General features: G+C 44.3%; 1 non-coding gene across 1 annotated transcript; it reads left to right on the forward strand.

Moving 5' to 3' along the window:
- The first annotated feature begins 17369 nt into the window (after positions 1-17369).
- On the forward strand, positions 17370-17476 carry LOC113193094 (U6 spliceosomal RNA). The gene has a single exon (XR_003302102.2). It is a non-coding gene; the product is annotated as a U6 spliceosomal RNA (small nuclear RNA).
- The last annotated feature ends 1073 nt before the right edge of the window (positions 17477-18549 follow it).

Consider the following 18549-nt stretch of genomic DNA (forward strand, 5'->3'; position numbering starts at 1 on the left):
TGGCACACCCAGCTGCCCCTTGAAAGTGTTGATCTTCCTCTATCATCAGCACCAACAGGCTCCAGAGAGGAAGAAGCCCTTGGGAGCACCCAGGATGATCCAGCAAGAGAAGACCAGGTCTTCTATGTGTATTTTTATTTTTTATATTTCTTTTTTTTTTAATATAATTTCTTCTGTGTACAGTAGTCCATACGAGTATTTGTGGGTTCTGCATTTAAGAATTCAACAAATCATGGATCATACTTTTTTTTTTAAATTACATCTGGGGCTGGGGATATAGCTCAGTGGTAGAACACTTGCCTAGGAGAATGAGATCCTAAATTCAATCCCCAGGGCACACACGTGTACACACACACACACACACACACGCACACACACAAATTGCATGTGTACCAAACATGTACAAACTTATTTATTCTTGTCACCCTTTGCTAAACAAATACAATATAACATCTACTTACACAGCATTTACATTGTATCAGCTATTATAAGTAATCTAGAAGTGATTCAAAGTGTAATGGAGGATGCACATAGGTTATGTCAGATACTTGGCCATTTTATAGGAGAGACTCCAGTATCCAACGATCCATCGGCTGACCTACCTACCTTCCTTCCTTCCATCCATCCTTCCTTCCTTCCTTCCTTCCTCCCACCCTCTTCTCTTTCTCGGTGCTGGAAATTGAACCCAGGGCCATGCACTTGCTAAGCACATGCTTTACCATTGAGATACAACCCCAGCCTATATGTGCATCTATATTTATTTATTTGTATTTTTTAACATAGATGTGATAACAATAGTTGTACATGTATATACTTTCTAAATAAGTAAATCTGGATATGCTAGAGGTATAGGCTCATATTTCCTCTTAGGGATGTATAGTCACAAAAATTTGAGAGATCACTGGTTAAGACAGCAAAGACAAGGACAAAATAAAGAAACAGGGCTGGGGCTGGGGCTCAGTGGTAGAACACTTGCCTGGCATGTGTGAGGCACTGGGTTCGATTCTCAGAACCACATATAAATAAATAAATAAAATAAAGGTCATCAACACTAAAAAAATATTTTAAAAAAGAAAGAAAGAAACCAACAAACAGGGCTGGGGTTTGGCTCAGTGGTAGAGCGCTTGCCTAGCATGTGCGAGGCCCTGGGTTCGATCCTCAGCACCACATAAAAATAAATAAATAAAGTAAAGGTATTGTGTCCAACAACAACTAAAACATAAATATTTTAAAAAGCAAAGAAACAAACAAACAGTTATTATACCAGGTGTGGTGGCACACACCTGTAATCCCAGTGACTCAGAAGGCTAAGAAAGGAAGATCACAAGTTTGAGGCCAGCCTCAGCAGTTTAGCAAGGCCCTAAATAACTTAGACCCTGTCTCAAAATTTGAAAAAGTTGGGCTTGGGTTGTGGCTCAGTGGTAGAGCTTTCGCCTGGCATGTGTGGGGCCCTGGGTTTGATACTCAGCACCACATAAAAATAAATAAAATAAAGGTATGGCATCCAACTACAACTAAAAAATAAATATTAAAAAAAATTTTTTTTGAAAAAAATTTTTTAAAGGGCTGGGGATGTAGCTCAGTAGTAAAGTGCCCCTGGGTTCAATCTCCAGTATCAAAAAAAAAAAAAAATCGATTATTATAGCATATTTACATGCAAAAGAATGAAGTTGGTCCTCATGCCAAATACAAAAACTAACTTAAAATGGATCAAAGACCTAAAACTATAAAAATCTTAGAAAAGAACATGGGACTAAATCTTCATGACTTTGGGGGCTGGGGATATATAGCTCAGTTGGTAGAGTGCTTGCCTTGCATGCACAAGGCTCCCCCCCCCAAAAAAAAAAAAAAAAACTTCATGACCTTGTATTTGGCAAAGGATTCTTAGTTCTTGGTTATGTTATCAAAAGTATAAACAACAAAAGAAAAACATCAATAAATTAGAGTTCATCAAAATTAAAAATGTTTTCTCTTAGAAGGCCACTATCAAGAAAGTGAAAAGATAGTCTGTTGAATGGGAGAAAATATTTGCAAATCATATATCTGACAAAGGTCTAATGTCTGGAATATATAGAGAACTTTATAATTCAATAACAAAGGACCCAACTAAAATGGACAAAGGACTTGAAAGCATATTTTTCTTTCTTTTTTTAAATTTTTTTTTATTGTTGATGGACCTTTATTTTATTTATTTGTATGTGGTGCTGAGAATTGAACCCAGTGCCTCAAGCATGCTAGGCAAGTGCACTACCACTGAGCCACAACCCCAGTCCCTTGAATGCATATTTTTCTAAAGGATTTATACAGGTGACCAAAAAGCATATAAAAAGATGTTCATCACCATTAACCATCAGGGAGATACAAATCAAAGCCACAATGAGATACCACCAACTAGCATGGCAATCAATCAATCAATCAATCAATCAATCAGCAAAAGCAAATGTGGGCAAGAATGTGGAGAAACTGGAGCCTTCTGTAAATTGGTAATGGGAAGGTAAAATTGTGTGGCACTGTGGAAAAGAGTTTGGGGCTGTTCAAGAAGTAAAATGTATTTGGCTGGGGATGTGGCTCAAGCGGTAGCGCGCTCGCCTTGTATGCGTGCGACCCTGGTTCGATCCTCAGCACCACATACCAACAAAGATGTTGTGTCCGCCGAGAACTAAAAAATAAATATTAAAAATTCTCTCTCTCTCTCTCTCTCTCTCTCTCTCTCTCTCTCCTCTCTCACTCTCTCTTTAAAAAAAAAAAAAAAAGTAAAATGTAGGATTGCCATATGACCCAGTTCGAGGGATACATCTAAAATAATTGAAAACAGGTGTTTAGACAAAAATTTGTCTATGAAAAAGTCATAGCAGAAACTATGAAACCAACCTAGGTACCCTTCAACAGATAAATTGATAAAGAAACTGTAATTAATATATATATAATAGAATATGACTCAGCCTTAAAGAAGAATGAAATTATGGCATTTGTTGATAAATGAATGGAACTGGAGAATATTATGCTAAATGAAATAACTAATCCCAAAAAAACCAAAGGTCAAATATTTTTTTTTGATATGCAGATGCTAATTCACAGTAAAGAGTAGGGGGAGAATAGAGGTATTTTGGACTAGACAGATGGGAGTAAAGGGAGGTGAGGGGGCATGGGGAAGGAATGACAGTAGAATGAATCGGACATTATTATCCTATGTGCATATATGATCACATGACCTGTGTGATTCTATATCATGTACAACCAGAAGAATGAGAAGTTATACTCCATTTATGTATGATGTGTCAAAATTCATTCTGTCATGTATAACTAATTAAAACAAATAAAAATCAATAAATTATTTGTCCTCCAAGTGATGCAAGGATACACAAAATGTGGTAAAAGCATATAATGAAATACAATTTAACTATAAAAATGAATGATGTACTGGTTGATACATGCTACAACACAGCATGATAAGTGGACAAGAGTGCCTTTTGTCAGACATAGAAGGCCATATTGTATGACCCCATTTATATGAAATATCCAAAATAGGTAAATCTATATAGAGAGAAAGCAGATGAGTGATTATTGGGCATAGAAATGGAGGAATCGGTAGTTGTTCCTTGAGGGGAGAGGAGTTTGCCTTTGGGGTAAAGAAAATGTCTTGGAGGCTGGGTGCGGTGGCGGTGGCGCACACCTGTAATCCCAGTGGCTTTGGAGGCTGAGGCAGGAGGATTTCAAGTTCAAAGCCAGCCTCAGCAATTTAGCTGAGGCCCTGGCTAACTTACTGAGACCCTGTCTCAAAATAGAAAATAAAGAGGGCTGGGGATGTGGCTCAGTGGTTAAGTGCTTCTGGGTTCAATCCCTGGTACCAAAATAATAAATAAATTAATAATAAATAAGACCAAAATAATCATTATTATTTATAAAATAAATATATGATCCAGGTAAGAAAAAAAAAAGAGTCTCAAACTGTACAGAAAAGTATTAAGTGCCCTCTTTCTACTCCTCATCTTCACTCTTCCAAGGAAATAAACACAAACATCTAATTTATGCTATATTCTCCAAAGTGTTTTTTATACATATAGAAACCTGCAACCTGCCTGTGTATGTCCTTGTTCTCTTACACAGATGTGATCAGACTACGGTCAGCGCTGGCCTTCTTCTCTTGGCAATACGTCAATTCCCATTTCGTTATCAATACCTCCTCCTTAATGGCTCCATTATATAAATGTCCCTACTGTCCCTGGCTCTCCATTCGCAGACCTGAGGGCTCCACTACTTCCCTCAACCACCTGAGTTCCAACTCCTGTCCTTCCCTGGACTTGTCTGTGACTTTGACCTCACTTGTCACTCCTTCCCTGGCCATCCTGAGGAGTCCCCAACACCAGCAGCTGCCCAGCCCCATGGACTTTTACGATCAGGGCAGCTTCTCCGTCACCCTGTCCTGTCCTCACCCTGACCAGCAGAGAGTCAAGTCCAGACCCACCTCCTCCTAGCTGCAGGGCAGGCCTCAGTTTCCCCCATAGCAGTGAGGACATTAGCAACCCTACAGCTGGTGTCATCTGATCTCTTAGGAAGAGAAGGCAGGCAGAGCCCTGGGTCTGTGGCCACCTGCTTTTGGGTAGGGTGCTCCTGTGGGGTGCTGAGGCAGGTAGGTGAGGCTGAGCTGGGCGGCCCTGGGAACCCGGGAAGGAGGGAAGGAGGCGAGGTTGGAGTGGAAACGATTAGAATGAGAACAAACTGGCTCCTGAATAGGAGCTTTTATTCCTGCCGCCGAGGGCTTTGTTCCCCAAACACGTGACACACAAAAGCCTCTACTTGAATTCAGGAACCCTAATTGGTTCTCAGGTGGGGGAGGAGAGGGGTGTCCGGAGTTAGGGATTCCTTAAAGGGACAAGCCTATGGAGAGCTGGTCTCAGGGTTCAGTCCTCATTGTCAGAGGGAGGGTCTGGAGAGGGGAGGAGGCAGAGCTGGACCAGTAGGGGGTGGGGCAGCTGTTCAGGAGAGGAGGAGGGGGCTGGGAAGAAGAGGGGAAGAGGGGGAAAGCTCAGAGAAACTCAGAGGCCCTCAGCCCTGGTCCAAGGCCTGGGAAATAGTAGCCAGGGGAGGAAGGAAGAGAAGGAGGGAGGGAAGGGGAAGAGGCAAGAGGTTCTTATTGTGTCCCATGGTCCCTGCCTGGTTGAGGCCCTTCCTCCCTCTCCAGCCTCCTCCACTCCACCCATACCCCCTCTCCAAGCGTTCCAGCCACACTGGGCCCAAGCTGGGTCTTGTCTCAGGGTCTCACCCGGCCTGCCTCCCACCCACCTGCAAAGATTTCTCGGCCCCTCTCTCTTTCCCATCATCCTGTCTTCCTGCCTGGAAGGCACTTGTCACTGACTAAAATGACTTCTCTGTTGTCAGAATGCTGTCTCCCCACTGCTTCCTAGGGGACCAAGCGTTCTGCGTGGGGAAGGGGTCCCCTTCTTGGCCTTGCACTATTTACAGGGTCACCTGGGCTGGAGCCTCCTTCAGGAACTTTCTAGCTGTGTGGCTTTGGGCAAGTCACTTTCCCTCTTGGACTTCATTTTCCTTTTCAAAAAGTACAGAACCTACTTCGCAGGGGCGTTAGGAGAATAGAAGAGAGAACGTAGACACTGAACAGGGACTGACATAATGGGCACCTGATAAACAATAACCCCATTAGTAGTAAGGCTGGAGATGTTTTTATGGAAGGGAGAGAGAAGAACCCCGCCAGTGTGGCAGGTATTCCCCTGTGGTGCTTTAACAAATGCATACATGCAATTTTGTGTGTTCAGGGTGGGGATGTCCTGGGCTTCGCTCAGGCTAGTGAGTGAAACAAACAAGTTTTAAAGCAGACCCCCTCACTATCCTGGGTTGGGGATGGAACTCGAACATGCTAGGCACATGCTCTACAACTGAGCTACACCTCCATTTCTAAAGCAATCCACCCAGGTCCTGTGATACTGGAGATTGAACCCAGGGCCTTGTGCATGCTTCGAAGTACTCTACCACTGAACTACACCTCCAGTCCCTGGAAGCAGGTTTTAATTGTCCCCATTTACCGATAAGAAAATTGAGCCTCAGAGAGGTGAAGAGATTTGCTCAAGAACACACAGGAGGAGAGCTGGGGATATAGTTCAATTGGTAGAATGCTTGCCTTGCATTCATAAGACCCTGGGTTCAATCCCCAACACCATTAAAAACAAAACAAAACCAGACACACACACACACACACACACACACACACAAAAAAAAAACCCACAGGAGGAAAAGAGTCATCCCAAAGTGCCCACTCACCCCACGTTCCCTCTCTGTCTTCTGGGGCCTGAAAGCTGGAACAGGGTGAGAAGGGACTGAGGACCTGAGAATGGAAAGGGCAGAAGATCCTGAGGTCCCTGACAAGAGAGGGCTGCCTCAGTGAGCTTCACTGGGACCAGCCTTATTAATAGGTAAAGTCCTGAGTTCTGAACCATCAGTTCTGTGCTTTAGTTATCTATTTTACTATAATAATAATAATGGTTGTTGTTGTTATTTGCAGTTCTGGAATCAAAACCAGGGCCTTATACTTGCTAGGCAAGTGCTTTACCACTGAGCTACATCCCCAGCCTGTTACCTGTTTTAAAAGTTCTACTTACCAATAAAAAAAAAAAATAAAAAATAAAAGTTCTACTTGAGAGCTAGCCGTGGTGATTTGCACACATAGTCTCAGCTATTCACGAGACTGAGGCAGAAGGATGCCTTGAGCCCTGAGTAACATAATGAGACCTTATTTCATTCAAAAGTATGCATACATTTTTTATTTCAAAAATTCTATTTGAGGGCCTGGGATTATAGCTCCCCGGTAGAGCGCTTGCCTCGCACGTGTGAAGCATTGAGTTCAATCCTCAACATCCCATAAAAATAAATAAAGTATACAAATATATATTTAAAATTCTATTTGAGCACCCACCCTTTGCAGAGCCCTGGAATGCAACTGTGAGTGGGACATATTTATTCCACGATTGTTACTAAAGGGGCTGAGGCAGTGGAAACAGGGAGCCCAGGGAAATCTTTGGTGGGCCAATATTTTCAGTCTGCCTGGGGCGAGGCACTGGGATGGCACCCACACTTGGCCCTGGCGGAAGGTATTATCAGGCAATCTCCAGCTCTCAGCTCCAGCCTGGGCCCTGGGTGCAGGAGCCCTTTAAGAAGGTTGTGCCCCCCCCCACCTGCCCCCGCACTCCCTCCCTAATTAGCTAGCTAAAGAAAGAGCTGGCTTGAAATGGGATTGTGCAGACCCAGCTTTGGGCCCGAGGACGACGGATCGGGATTGTTATGCTAATCGCCTGAGATCAGCAGTTCCCGTGCCCTTCAGATGGCAGGTAGTGATGCTGGGCTCTGCCCAGCGGCTGCGGCTGGAGGAAGGCTAGGCTTCTCCTGCTTCCTGCTTCCTCTGCCCCCATCTACCCCGTCAGACTCGCCTTGCCTGTCCTCCCACCTGCCTGTTGGCTGGCAGTCTTGGCCTCTCCTAGGAAGGTCCAACCCAGTTCCTCCCACCCTCCAAAGAGAAAGCTGCCTGCCTTTGAGTTGGGTGCTCATGGGGGACACAGAGACAGGAGGAGAAGGTACTTAGCTCCTCCCTATAACCCAATCTCATCTTCTGGCAGGAGCCTCATAAGTCCCTCCTGCCACTTGGCTGCAGAAACCACTCTGGGAGGTAGGTGCCTTTGCGACTTAAGTAGGTCATCTCAGGCAAATGACTTTGCCTCCTAGAGCCTCAATTTCCTTATCTGCAAAATGGGCTGATAAGAACAAAATGGGCTGATAATTCAGCCCATTACCTCAAAGGGCTGAAATGAGGATGGAATGAAAGCAAGCATCTAACAGGCCCAGCTCATCAATTACAGCTGTCCATCAAACACTTGATAATAGCTCAAGTATGGAGCACCCACTATATGTCCTGCCAGCCATGTGCTATTTACTTTTATAAAGCATTATCCCATTTTGCCTTTTCAATTACTGAGAGATAATTAGCACTATCACACCCATTTTACAGATGAAGAAACAATGCTCAGAGGAGCTAATTCATTTGCCAGGATCCACCCCAAGATAGCCTGCTAGCTTTTATTTCTCTCTCTGCTCTCTCTCCTTATCTCCCTATTGCTTCCCCCTCGTGTCTCCCCCTTCCAATGGCTCTGGGACTCTAACCCAGCACCTTGCACATACTGGGTAAACACTCTACCACTGAGTTACATCCCTAGCACTACCACGTTCTTTGAAACTCTATTCTGTAGTTTGACATGTGACTATTGATGCTACAGAAGGTGGGCTTGGTCCATACAAAGGCACTTATATAAATATATATAATAGTTTAATGCACATTTAATGTGCAGGAGAAAAAAAAAGTAAAAGTATCGTTTCAAGCATATGAATTCACAAATAATATTGTGAATTCACAAATAATAATTCACAAAAAATATATTCATAAATAATTATTGCTTAGGTTAAATATATTTAAGTCATTCAATGACTAGAACAAATATGATCACAGAAGTTTTGTTCATAGTAACCAAACCTGGAAAAAGCTGAGGCATCCGTTAACAAGACAGGATGAACAAAACATCTCCTCAGCCAGCAAAGAAAGGCAAAAGTAACAGATTCACCCACAACGTGGGCAAACCTTATAGACATAATGTTGAATGAAAAACACCAGATTCAAGAGAGTGAAAGCTATATGATTCCATTTATATGAAGTTCAAGAATATAGTTAATGTGCTGGACGTGGTAGTGCACAACTGTAATCACAGAGGCGTGGGAAGCTGAGGCAGGAGGATCGCAAGTTCAAAGCCAGCCTTAGAAATTTAGCAAGGCTCAAAGCAATTTAGAGAGACCCCATCTGAAAATTAAAAAAAAAAAAAAAAGAAAGGGCTGGGATGTAGCTTAAGTGGTTAAGCACCCTGGGTTTCAATCCCTGGTTAAAAACAAAACAAAACAACAACAACAACAAAAAAAAACACTAGTGTGAATCTTTAGGGACAGAAGTGAGAATGATGGCTGTCACCAGGAAAGGATACTGCCAAGGGACCCAAGGGAATTTTCTGGGGTGATGGGAATATTCGATATCCTGATGTGGGCAGAGCCACAGGGGTGTTCCCATTAGGTAACAAAGGATCAAGAGGTACAGTTAAAACTTGTTCAAGCTAATGTGGTTCTCAAAAGTCATTATGGATAAATTGCTTTAAAAAATTCAATTCAGAAAAAAAATAGTTTCTAAATATTAGTTCAGGGTGGTGGTGGGGGTGTAGGTCAGTGGTAGAGCACTTGCCTAGCATGAGCAAAGCTCTGGTGTCATCCCAGTACCATTGATGATGATGATGATGATGATAATAATAATTATAATAATAATAAAAACAGTGGTCCAGGAAGTGTGCAGACACCGTCAAAAGAAAAAGCAAGCAAACAAAACAAAATTCCCATGACTAAATTTAGGGGAATTGTACATGCTTGGCAATGGAGCTTTATTGGATTTCCTTCTCCTGGGTACCAAATAAAATACAGCATGCCTACTTAAATTCAAACATCAAATAAAGAACAATTTTTTTTTAAGTATAAGTATGTCCCATATAACATCTGGGACATACTTATACTATTTTTTTTTTTTTTTGCTTTGGATTTTATTTGTTATTTGTCAAAAACTCAGATTTAATGGGGCATCCTGTATTTTTATCTGCCCCGCCCTCCCGGACCCACCCGGCCTCGCAGCCCGGTGCCCACCGCAGGCGGGAGCGCCCTGCACGCTGCAGTCCCGGCGGGCGCAGCCTGGCAACGCGGCCACAAAGGGAGCCCGGGAGGCGGAATCTTTCCACATGCCTGATCAATGGGGGCGCGGAGACGGCGGCGCAAACAGGCCTGAGACAGCCGCACAAAGAGGAGGCCCCTCGGCCGCTCCCGCCTTCCATTGATCCCAGTCCTTTGTGGCTCGGACAACGGGGGCGGGAGAGGCGCCTCGCAGGGACTTGGCCCATTCTTATGAGAGGGAAAACCCTCGAGGACCCCTGTCCCCCCAGCTTTCACCATCCTTCACCCTCCCACAGGCTTCAGGCTGCAGGTCTGGGGGTGTCCAGAGTCTACCAGGGGACAGGGTGGGGTCAGACCAGGCCAGGCAGTGCTGGAAGCTGCCAATAGGACCCGCCACTCAGACCCCGCCTCCTGAGGACCCTCCAGACTGCCCTGGCAGGCCTTCTCTGTCCCCCTGGTTACAGGCAAGCCTTGCATAGTCTCTATTTTTTTTTTTTTTATTTATTGAGCAAATATTTATTGAGCATTTGCTCCAAGCTGTTCCCACTCCCTCCTGTCCCCATGACCGCTTAAACTGGCCAATTCCTCTTCCAAGCATCACCTCTCTGAGAACCGCATTCCCGACACCTATACCCCCTTGTGTTGGGTAGGGAAGCCTCCCTCTGTGCCCCTCTCTAGCCCCCTGCTCCTCAGTTACCCAGAGCACCTAATAATTATGAGCACTTACTATGGCTCCCGTGACTCCTTTAATCGGTTCAACATCCCTCTAGGTTGGAGCTAATTTGATCTCCATTTTCCAGAGGTGGAAACTGAGGCTTGGTATGACACAAAGTCACACAACTAGTAAGTGGCAGAACAGGGATTCAAACCCAGGCAATAGATCCCAGGACCTGAGATTTTCACTACTCCAAGTTCCTGACTTTGTGTAGGATCTGTTAGTTTGGCTCAGTAATGAATCGCTTGCCCGGTCAGAATATTTAGTATTTAGACAAAGCACTGTACTTTGTCTATTTTATTCTGTTTTTTTCATACTAGACTTATTGCTCTGTGATTTCAGCACCCAGCACAAAGAAGACACCCATGATATATTTGTTAATCTAAACCATTAGGTTTAAAATTTTGCGAGGCCTTGGGGTGGGTAAGCAAGGAGATGATCTAAAGATGAATCTAAAACAGTTTCTGTCCACAAATGAGTTCGAATTCAAACACTCAAGTAATATAAGAAGGAATGAAGGGCTCTGGAATCTGGTATACCATTCCTTTACCTCTCTTTTTATTTATTTATTTATTTATTCATTTATTTTAGTTGTAGTTGGACACAATACTTTTTTATTTTGTTTATTTATTTTTATGAGGATCAAACCCAGCGCCTTGCATATGCTAAGCAAGTGCTCTACCGCTGAGCCACAACCCACTCACCTCCCTTTTAAAAAAAAAAATCAATTTCAGCTAGATGCCATGGCGTAGACCTGTAATCCCAGGTCTTAGGAGGCTGAGTCAGGAGGATTGTGTGTTCAAAGCCAGCCTCAGCAACTTAGTAAGACTCTAAGCCACTGAGCAAGACACTGTCTCAATATAAAAAGGGCTGGGGATGGGCTGGGAATGTGGCTCAGGCGGTAGCGCGCTAGTCTGGCATGCGTGCGGCCCGGGTTCGGTCCTCAGCACCACATACCAACAAAGATGTTGTGTCCGCCGAGAACTAAAAAAATAAATATTAAAAACTCTCTCTCTCTCACTCTCTCTTTAAAAAAAAAAAAAAAAAGGGCTGGGGAGGTTGCCCAGTGGTTAAGCACCTCTGGGTTCAATCCATAATACCAAAAAAAAAAAAAAAAAATTAATTGTATTGAGATAGAATTTACTTGCAAGAAAGTACTCATTTTAAGTGTCCATCTCCATGAACACTGAACCCTGTGTAACTAGTAACACTGTCACTTAAACTTTTCCATCTCTGGGCATGGTGGCATGTGCTTATAATCCCAGCTATTCAGGAGGCTGAGGCAAGAGGATCACAAGTTTAAAGCAGCCTCAGCAACTTGGCAAGACCCTCTTTCAAAAAAAAAAAAAAAAGGGGGAGGATTGAGATTGTAGGTCAGTGGTAAAATGCCCCTGGGTTCATTCAATCCCCAGTACCAAAATATATATATTTTTCTGTCTCCCCAAAATGGTCCCACATGCCTCTAGCAGTCAATGCCCCTTCAACCCTTATTCCTAGGCAACCTTCATCTGTTTTCTGTCACTATAAGTTAGTTTGCATTTCCTATAATCTCATGTAAATGAGATCATACAACACACACACCCTTTGTGTTTGGCTTTGTGTATGTGTGTGGGGGGGTGCGCTTAGCATGCTAGTTTGGAGATTCATCCATGCTGTTGAATGTCCTCTTCATTTCAAGTCTTTTCCCTGTTCCTGACTTCTTTGAGCCTCAGCCTTTTATCCATAAAATGGGGGTGCATGCCATGAGAGTTAGTGGAGGGGATGTCTGCAGGGGGTATAGGACTTGCTCATAGTAGATGTGCAACAAATGCCCCAATTAGGATAATCATTGTTGCTAGACTGTAAGTTCCAATGAGAACAGGGACCTTGTTCATCTTGTTCCCCACTTTTCACCAGTCATGATGGCTACCATTTACTAAAGATAGTAAGTGGAAGCTAGGAAAAGTATAGTAATTTGGCCAAGATTACAAAGCTAGTGAGAGGCAGGGTTGGGATTTGAACCCAGGAAGACTAATGCTGGAGACTGAACCCATGGGTGCTGTACCACTGAGCTATAGCCCCAGCCCTTTATTTTCTGTTTTGAAACAGGGTCTCACCAAGTTGCCCAGGTTGGCCTTGAACTTGTGATCCTCCTGCCTCAGCCCCCTGAGAGGCTGGATCATGGGCCATGCCAACAATCCTGAAAGGGAGTTCTTACTCTTCATCACTATACTAAATTTCTTCACAGGCACTTTTTCTCCTCTTCTCTTTCTTCTTGTACCTGTTCTTGTCATCTTACCTTTTTACTGACTTAACAACCAAAAAACAAATGACTGCTGACATATGGTAGTGTGTGAGTGCAGGGTGCATTCCAACAGGCACTTGACATGCATTAACTCATGTAACTTCCCAAAGAGGCTCTAAGAAAGGTATGAAGTTTCTCCCCATTTTACAGATGAGGAAATTGTAATGGAGCTGAGAGACTGTGTGTGGTTCAGGAGCCAGGACATCCCCCCTTTGGAAGCTCGGCTTTGCCATGCTCAATGAGACTTTGGCAAAAATCTCTTCCCTCCATGTCCAGTCAGTTCTGCTTGCCAGGTCTCCCCAGGTTCCCTTCCTGACCTCGCATTTTTTTTTTTTTCTGGACACTTCTCTCTGACCCCTCCCACAGGGTTTTCTCTTCCTGCTGTTCTAGGTTTCTTTCCCCAGTCCCTCCTGAGCTTTGGCAGGCCAAGGTTACAATTTCAAAAGGAGCTGAACTCCTTCTGGAAAGGGACTGGGACCCAGCCCCTCCCCTTCCCGTCTCTGCCCATAAATACCCCCTGTGTGCTGTGCCCAGGGGCCGGGGAGCCTGGCCCGCGCTGATCTGTAATTAGAAACTTTTCTCCCTTCCCTGGCAGGAGGAGGGACGGCCCAGGTCTGGCCCAGCCATTTTGTTTGTCATGAATTATTCAGGAGATGGGAAGTGGAGAAGAGAGGGCCCCTCTACTGACCAGACCAGCTCAGGTCCTGCCCAGAGCAGTCTGACCCACCCAGAGTTCCTTTCACCATTTCATTTTCAAAGAATAAACAAGCCACGTGCCAGGCTTGACAAACCAGGGGTTTTCATGCGACCTTCTGTGGGAGGTGTGTTCTTCACCTGAGGCCAGGTAGAGGGACTTAGCGCCACAAGGCTAGGAAAGAGGGTGGCTGAGCTGGGTTCAAACCCAGGAAGCATATGTACAGTGCTCATTTGGGGTTATGGCAGCTATGGGTGCTGGGCAGAGGAGGAAGAAAGAAGGAAAGCCCCGCAGGCTGGTTGAAGAGGGCCACAGGTGCTTTCCTGTCTCTTCTTGCTCTTGCTATATCCATGCAAGGGGGAGAAGAGGGGTGATGTGGAAGGGAGAGAACATGACTGGAGGCACTGAAATCTGGGTGATGGGTGGGTTTTATTTTAATACCCCAGCACTAAAAAAAAAAAAAAAAAGAAAGAAAAGAAAAGAAAAAGAAAAAGGGGAGGGGATCCTCACAACTCTCTGAGAAAGATGCTATTATGTCCATTTAATGGATATGGAAACTGAGGCTCATAGACATTGAGGGAGTTTGTTTGAGGATATAGACAATTGGTTAGTGGCAGAATACGATCCCCTCCCTTCATGGTATACTCTTTGGCCACCATTCCTGGTGGGTGGGGAGGCATGGGCACCAAGGAATCCTGGTCCCTGGGTCCACGATCATTCTTGGCTTGGACTTCCCTTGTCAAACCTCCCTGTATCCAGGCGCTGCTCCAGGATAAGCCCTCTGCAGATCATAAATGACTCTAAATGAGCATCCGGCTGATATCTGCCATCCCACACTGGGTAGCCTCGCAAGGTGGCCTTTGAGGAGGCTCAGGGCTTCCTCTTTGGCACCCAGCCGACCATTCTGACAGACCAGCTTTCAGTGTCATTTCTGGAGAAGTTGAGAGCTCAGGATTTGGAAAATGACTGGCTAATTCCACTCCTTACTTTCTGTATGAACTTGGGCCAATTCCTTAAACTCTCAGTGAACTGGAATGAAGATAAGGAATAAAGATGGGCTGTTGTGAAAAGTAAATAGGATAACACACAGAAAACAGCTGACATCATGCCTAGCACATAATGAGTGCTCAATAAACGTTGCCATTATTATTATTTATTATTACCATTATCATTATTCTAATTCCTGATGACAGCCTCTCCTTAAACTAGGTTAACTGGAAGGCAGAAACCACCAGATGTTGAACACATGTCTTCTGGAAGAATCAGCACTGCAATTTTTCCCCGGGAAATCTCCCCTGTCTAATGTCAGTCCCTCTCTACCTTGAATGGACCTTCCCCTCCGCCCCTGCAGCAAGGGGTAGCCCTGAGACCCAGCCTGGACACAGGATTGGTGGAAGACTGGGCATGTGACCCGGTGAGAGCCAATCAGAGGGAGGACTGAGATTTTTTTTTTTTTCTTTGAAGAGAGACCCACTTTCCCCTTGGGAGGGAAAGGATGCCTAAAGCTTCTGAGCCCCAAAGCAGAACCAAGACCTGGCCAGGAGGACATTAACTGAAATCTTTGAACTCATGAATCTTATTGTGAGTCAGTGAGGAATAATGATTATTACTATGATTTTTTTTTTTTTTGCTTGCATCTATTTGAGTTTTCAGTCACTGACAACCAAATGTTCTGACTGAACATGTCAATAAGGTGCACTTTCTCTTTTCCTCTCTCTTTATAGGTAGACATAGGAATATAAAATATATGTATCCTGTCTATCTTTAATTAAAAATGACAGCGCATGTTGGAGACTCACTTCTAATTATTACTTTTGTTTTACAAACTTAGGTCAAGAGAAAATGTCGAGTAAGATTTTAAGATTCACAACACCTAGGTACAAATTAAGGGCCTTTACTCATTCAACCTCCACTGCCGTGGAGTCTCAGACTCAGAGTCACAGCTTGGTTTTAACCAGGGTTTTCTTTTCTGCTTTCAGGAAAACATTTAATTTCCACCCTGGGCGTAGTCTGTGCCTAGCTTCCTTGTGGTGCACTGTTTCTGTCTGCCCTTTGTCTGTCTGTCGCTGGTGTCAGAGCTGGTAACTATCTGTTTACAGTTGCAAACAGAGGCATCAATTGCCTTTTGAACCTCCTATTTTCCTGTAAGTGCTCCCTGCTCAATTACATTTGCTGTCTCACTTGCATTTCTTTCTGCATAAAGAAGAGTGTCTGTTTTTCCCCCCTAAAAATCTGATCACCTGCAAATCCCCACGTATTCTCTCATGTATTCTTTTATAGAGGCAGCAGGAGCGACAATCATACAGGCAGCACCTATTTGCATAGGCTAGAGTTTACAAGACAAGTTGCCACAACCCGGAAGTTTCTAGACCAAACAACAAGGTAGCTGTTGGGTGGTAGGAAGAACACTGAAATTGGAGTCAGATCCATGTTTGAAGTCTGGTTTTTACTGGGGAGTGATATTGGCCAAATTGTGGCATGTAGAATATGGAAAAACAAATCCTAACATTATATACAACTATAATGCACCAGTAAAAATATAGGAAAAGATTATCTGATTCCTTTAACTAAAGAGAGACCCACTAGAAACAACTGACTGTAATTCAAAAAGAAAAAAAAATGTGGTTTTATCATTCACTTGCTGTGTGACCTGGAGCAAGATACCTCACCTTGCTGAGCCTCAGTTTTCATCTATAAAATGGACATGATAGTATGGGCTTCACAAGGCAGGATCATGTAGTGACTTGATGAAAGAACTTTCCTCTGGAAAAGTTCTTTGTCCTTTACTTGTCCGGTTTGGGTTCAAAATAATAAGAAAACTAACATTTATTGAGTACCTAATATGGACTTACAATTCTTTTTTTTTTTTTTTTGAATTTTTAATATTTTTTTATTTTTTAGTTCTTGGCGGACACAACATCTTTGTTTGTATGTGGTGCTGAGAATCGAACCCGGGCCGCACGCATGCCAGGCGAGCGCGCTACCGCTTGAGCCATATCCCCAGCCCTGGACTTACAATTCTTTCTAATTGTGGTCAGCATTACCATGACCCCTTCAAAGTTACTGCTGCTATAATATTTCTCCTTTACAGGGGATAAAGCAGAGGATCAGAGAGGATAAGTCAGTTGCTGAAATCACACAGCTAAGAGACAAAGCCGGGATTTGAAATCAACAGTTTCACTCCGTAGCTTTCCCTTAATCATAACCATATGTCCCCCACTATGGTAGGAGAGATCAGCCACCCACATGGGAGGCCACACAGGGCCAGCGGCTAGGGTTGCTCTCTCCCAGAGGAAGTCATACAGTGTGCTGCTGACTTTCCTGCTCCACATCCCAACTCTACTCTCCTGCCGTCTCTAGTCAACAGAGAGCTTGATGTCACTAGAGTCCAGGCCCTAGCACTTTTGGGAGACCTGGTAGGAATAAGGAAATGGCAGTTTGGCTTTGGAATCCCAAACCTGGCTCCTCCTGGCCATTCATGCCTCCTATGGATTAAGGGGAAGTAGAGAAGCCAGGGACATGGGTCCTGTGGGAACTGGGAACAGGCGGATCCATGGGCACATACGTCCCACATGCCACAGAGCACAGGCTAAGATGTGCATGCACCCCTGCAGCCAGGTTCACAGTGAACACTTGAGGACATGTAGAGGGTATGTGTGGCTTCACCAGTACCTGCATCCCCCACTCACGCCCTGATACACTCACCCTCCCTGGATTAAATTAATTCCTGGACTTGGTCGGAACCCATTAGGCAGAGTAGTGCATGGATCAAGTACACAGACCCTATCCTTGGCTGCTGTTTCTGGTTCTCCCACAGAACAGCTATGTCTCTGGGCAAGTTCTTTCACCTTTCTGTGCCTCAGTTTCCTTATCTGCCAGTGGGATCATAATACCCCCTTGCATTGTTGTTAAGAATTTTGGTGCTCGCTTCGGCAGCGCTTATACTAAAATTGGAATGATACAGAGAAGATTAGCACGGCCCCTGCTCAAGGATGACATGCAAATTCGTGAAGTGTTCTATATTAAAAAAAAAAAAAAGGAATTTTGTGTAGATGTAGCACACAGTAAGCCACCTTTAAAGGATGCTGTGACTTTTGTCTAACAGGCCAGCTCTTCTGGGAAACAGACTCAAAAATAGAGTTTGGGGTGCAGAATCCAGCGGCTTGAGAGGCTGAGGCAGGAAGATCGCAAGTTCAAAGCCCCTCAGCAACTTAGAGTGGCCCTAAGAAACTCAGGGAGATCCTGTTTCCAAACAAAATCTTTAAAAAGACCTGGGGATATTGCTCAGTGGATAAGCACACCTGGGTTTAATCCCTGGTACCAAAAAAAGAACTCACTCATAGTCTTAGTTGGGTACAACAGCACATGCCTATAGTCCCAGCTACATGGGAGGCTGAGGCAGGAGGATCACTTGAGCCGAAGAGCTCAAGGCCAGTCTAAGCAACATAGTCAGACCCTGTCTCTAAAAAGAAAGAAAGAAGGATGAAATGAATGAATGAGAGAATTCAGTCTTAACCAGCAGACCTCTGTGTTGAGTAGTTAGTGTTAGCATGGATGATGGATACCTATGAATGGATGGATGAAGTAGATGGACGAATGGATGGACAGACAGTTGGAGCCTCAGATGAATGAATACCTGGATGGATGGATGGATAGATGGATAGATGGATGGATACTTAGTATCCTGGTCTTCCTGGAATTTTCCATCATAATAGTTTCTTCTCTATCCTTGACGTAAGAGCATCTGGGTCAACATCCATAGGGAGCATGACTCAGCCCCTTGTGAAGAAGACAGATCTAGATCTTCACTTCCTGGGGCTCTGACTTTCAGCCAAGAGATGATGGGACAGTGTAGAACTGAGGGAGACCTCAGAGGCAGTGGCAGAATCCCAGTCTTTCAGCTCTGTGGCCTGGGGTGGAGTGGTGAGCCTTCCTCTCCCCGCTGCAGAAGGCTTATGCTTATATAATGCACAATTCTTTGCAGTAGGAACTGTGCCAAGGCAGTTAGTCCTCTTTCACTTGTGGGAATCAATCCATTCCCAATTTAGTTCATCCAGGTACCATCTTCTTCTCTCCTGTTTATTTTTGCAATTCTGTTCC

This window comes from Urocitellus parryii, chromosome 3 (assembly GCF_045843805.1).
Source record: "Urocitellus parryii isolate mUroPar1 chromosome 3, mUroPar1.hap1, whole genome shotgun sequence".
Taxonomy (NCBI): Eukaryota; Metazoa; Chordata; class Mammalia; order Rodentia; family Sciuridae; genus Urocitellus; species Urocitellus parryii.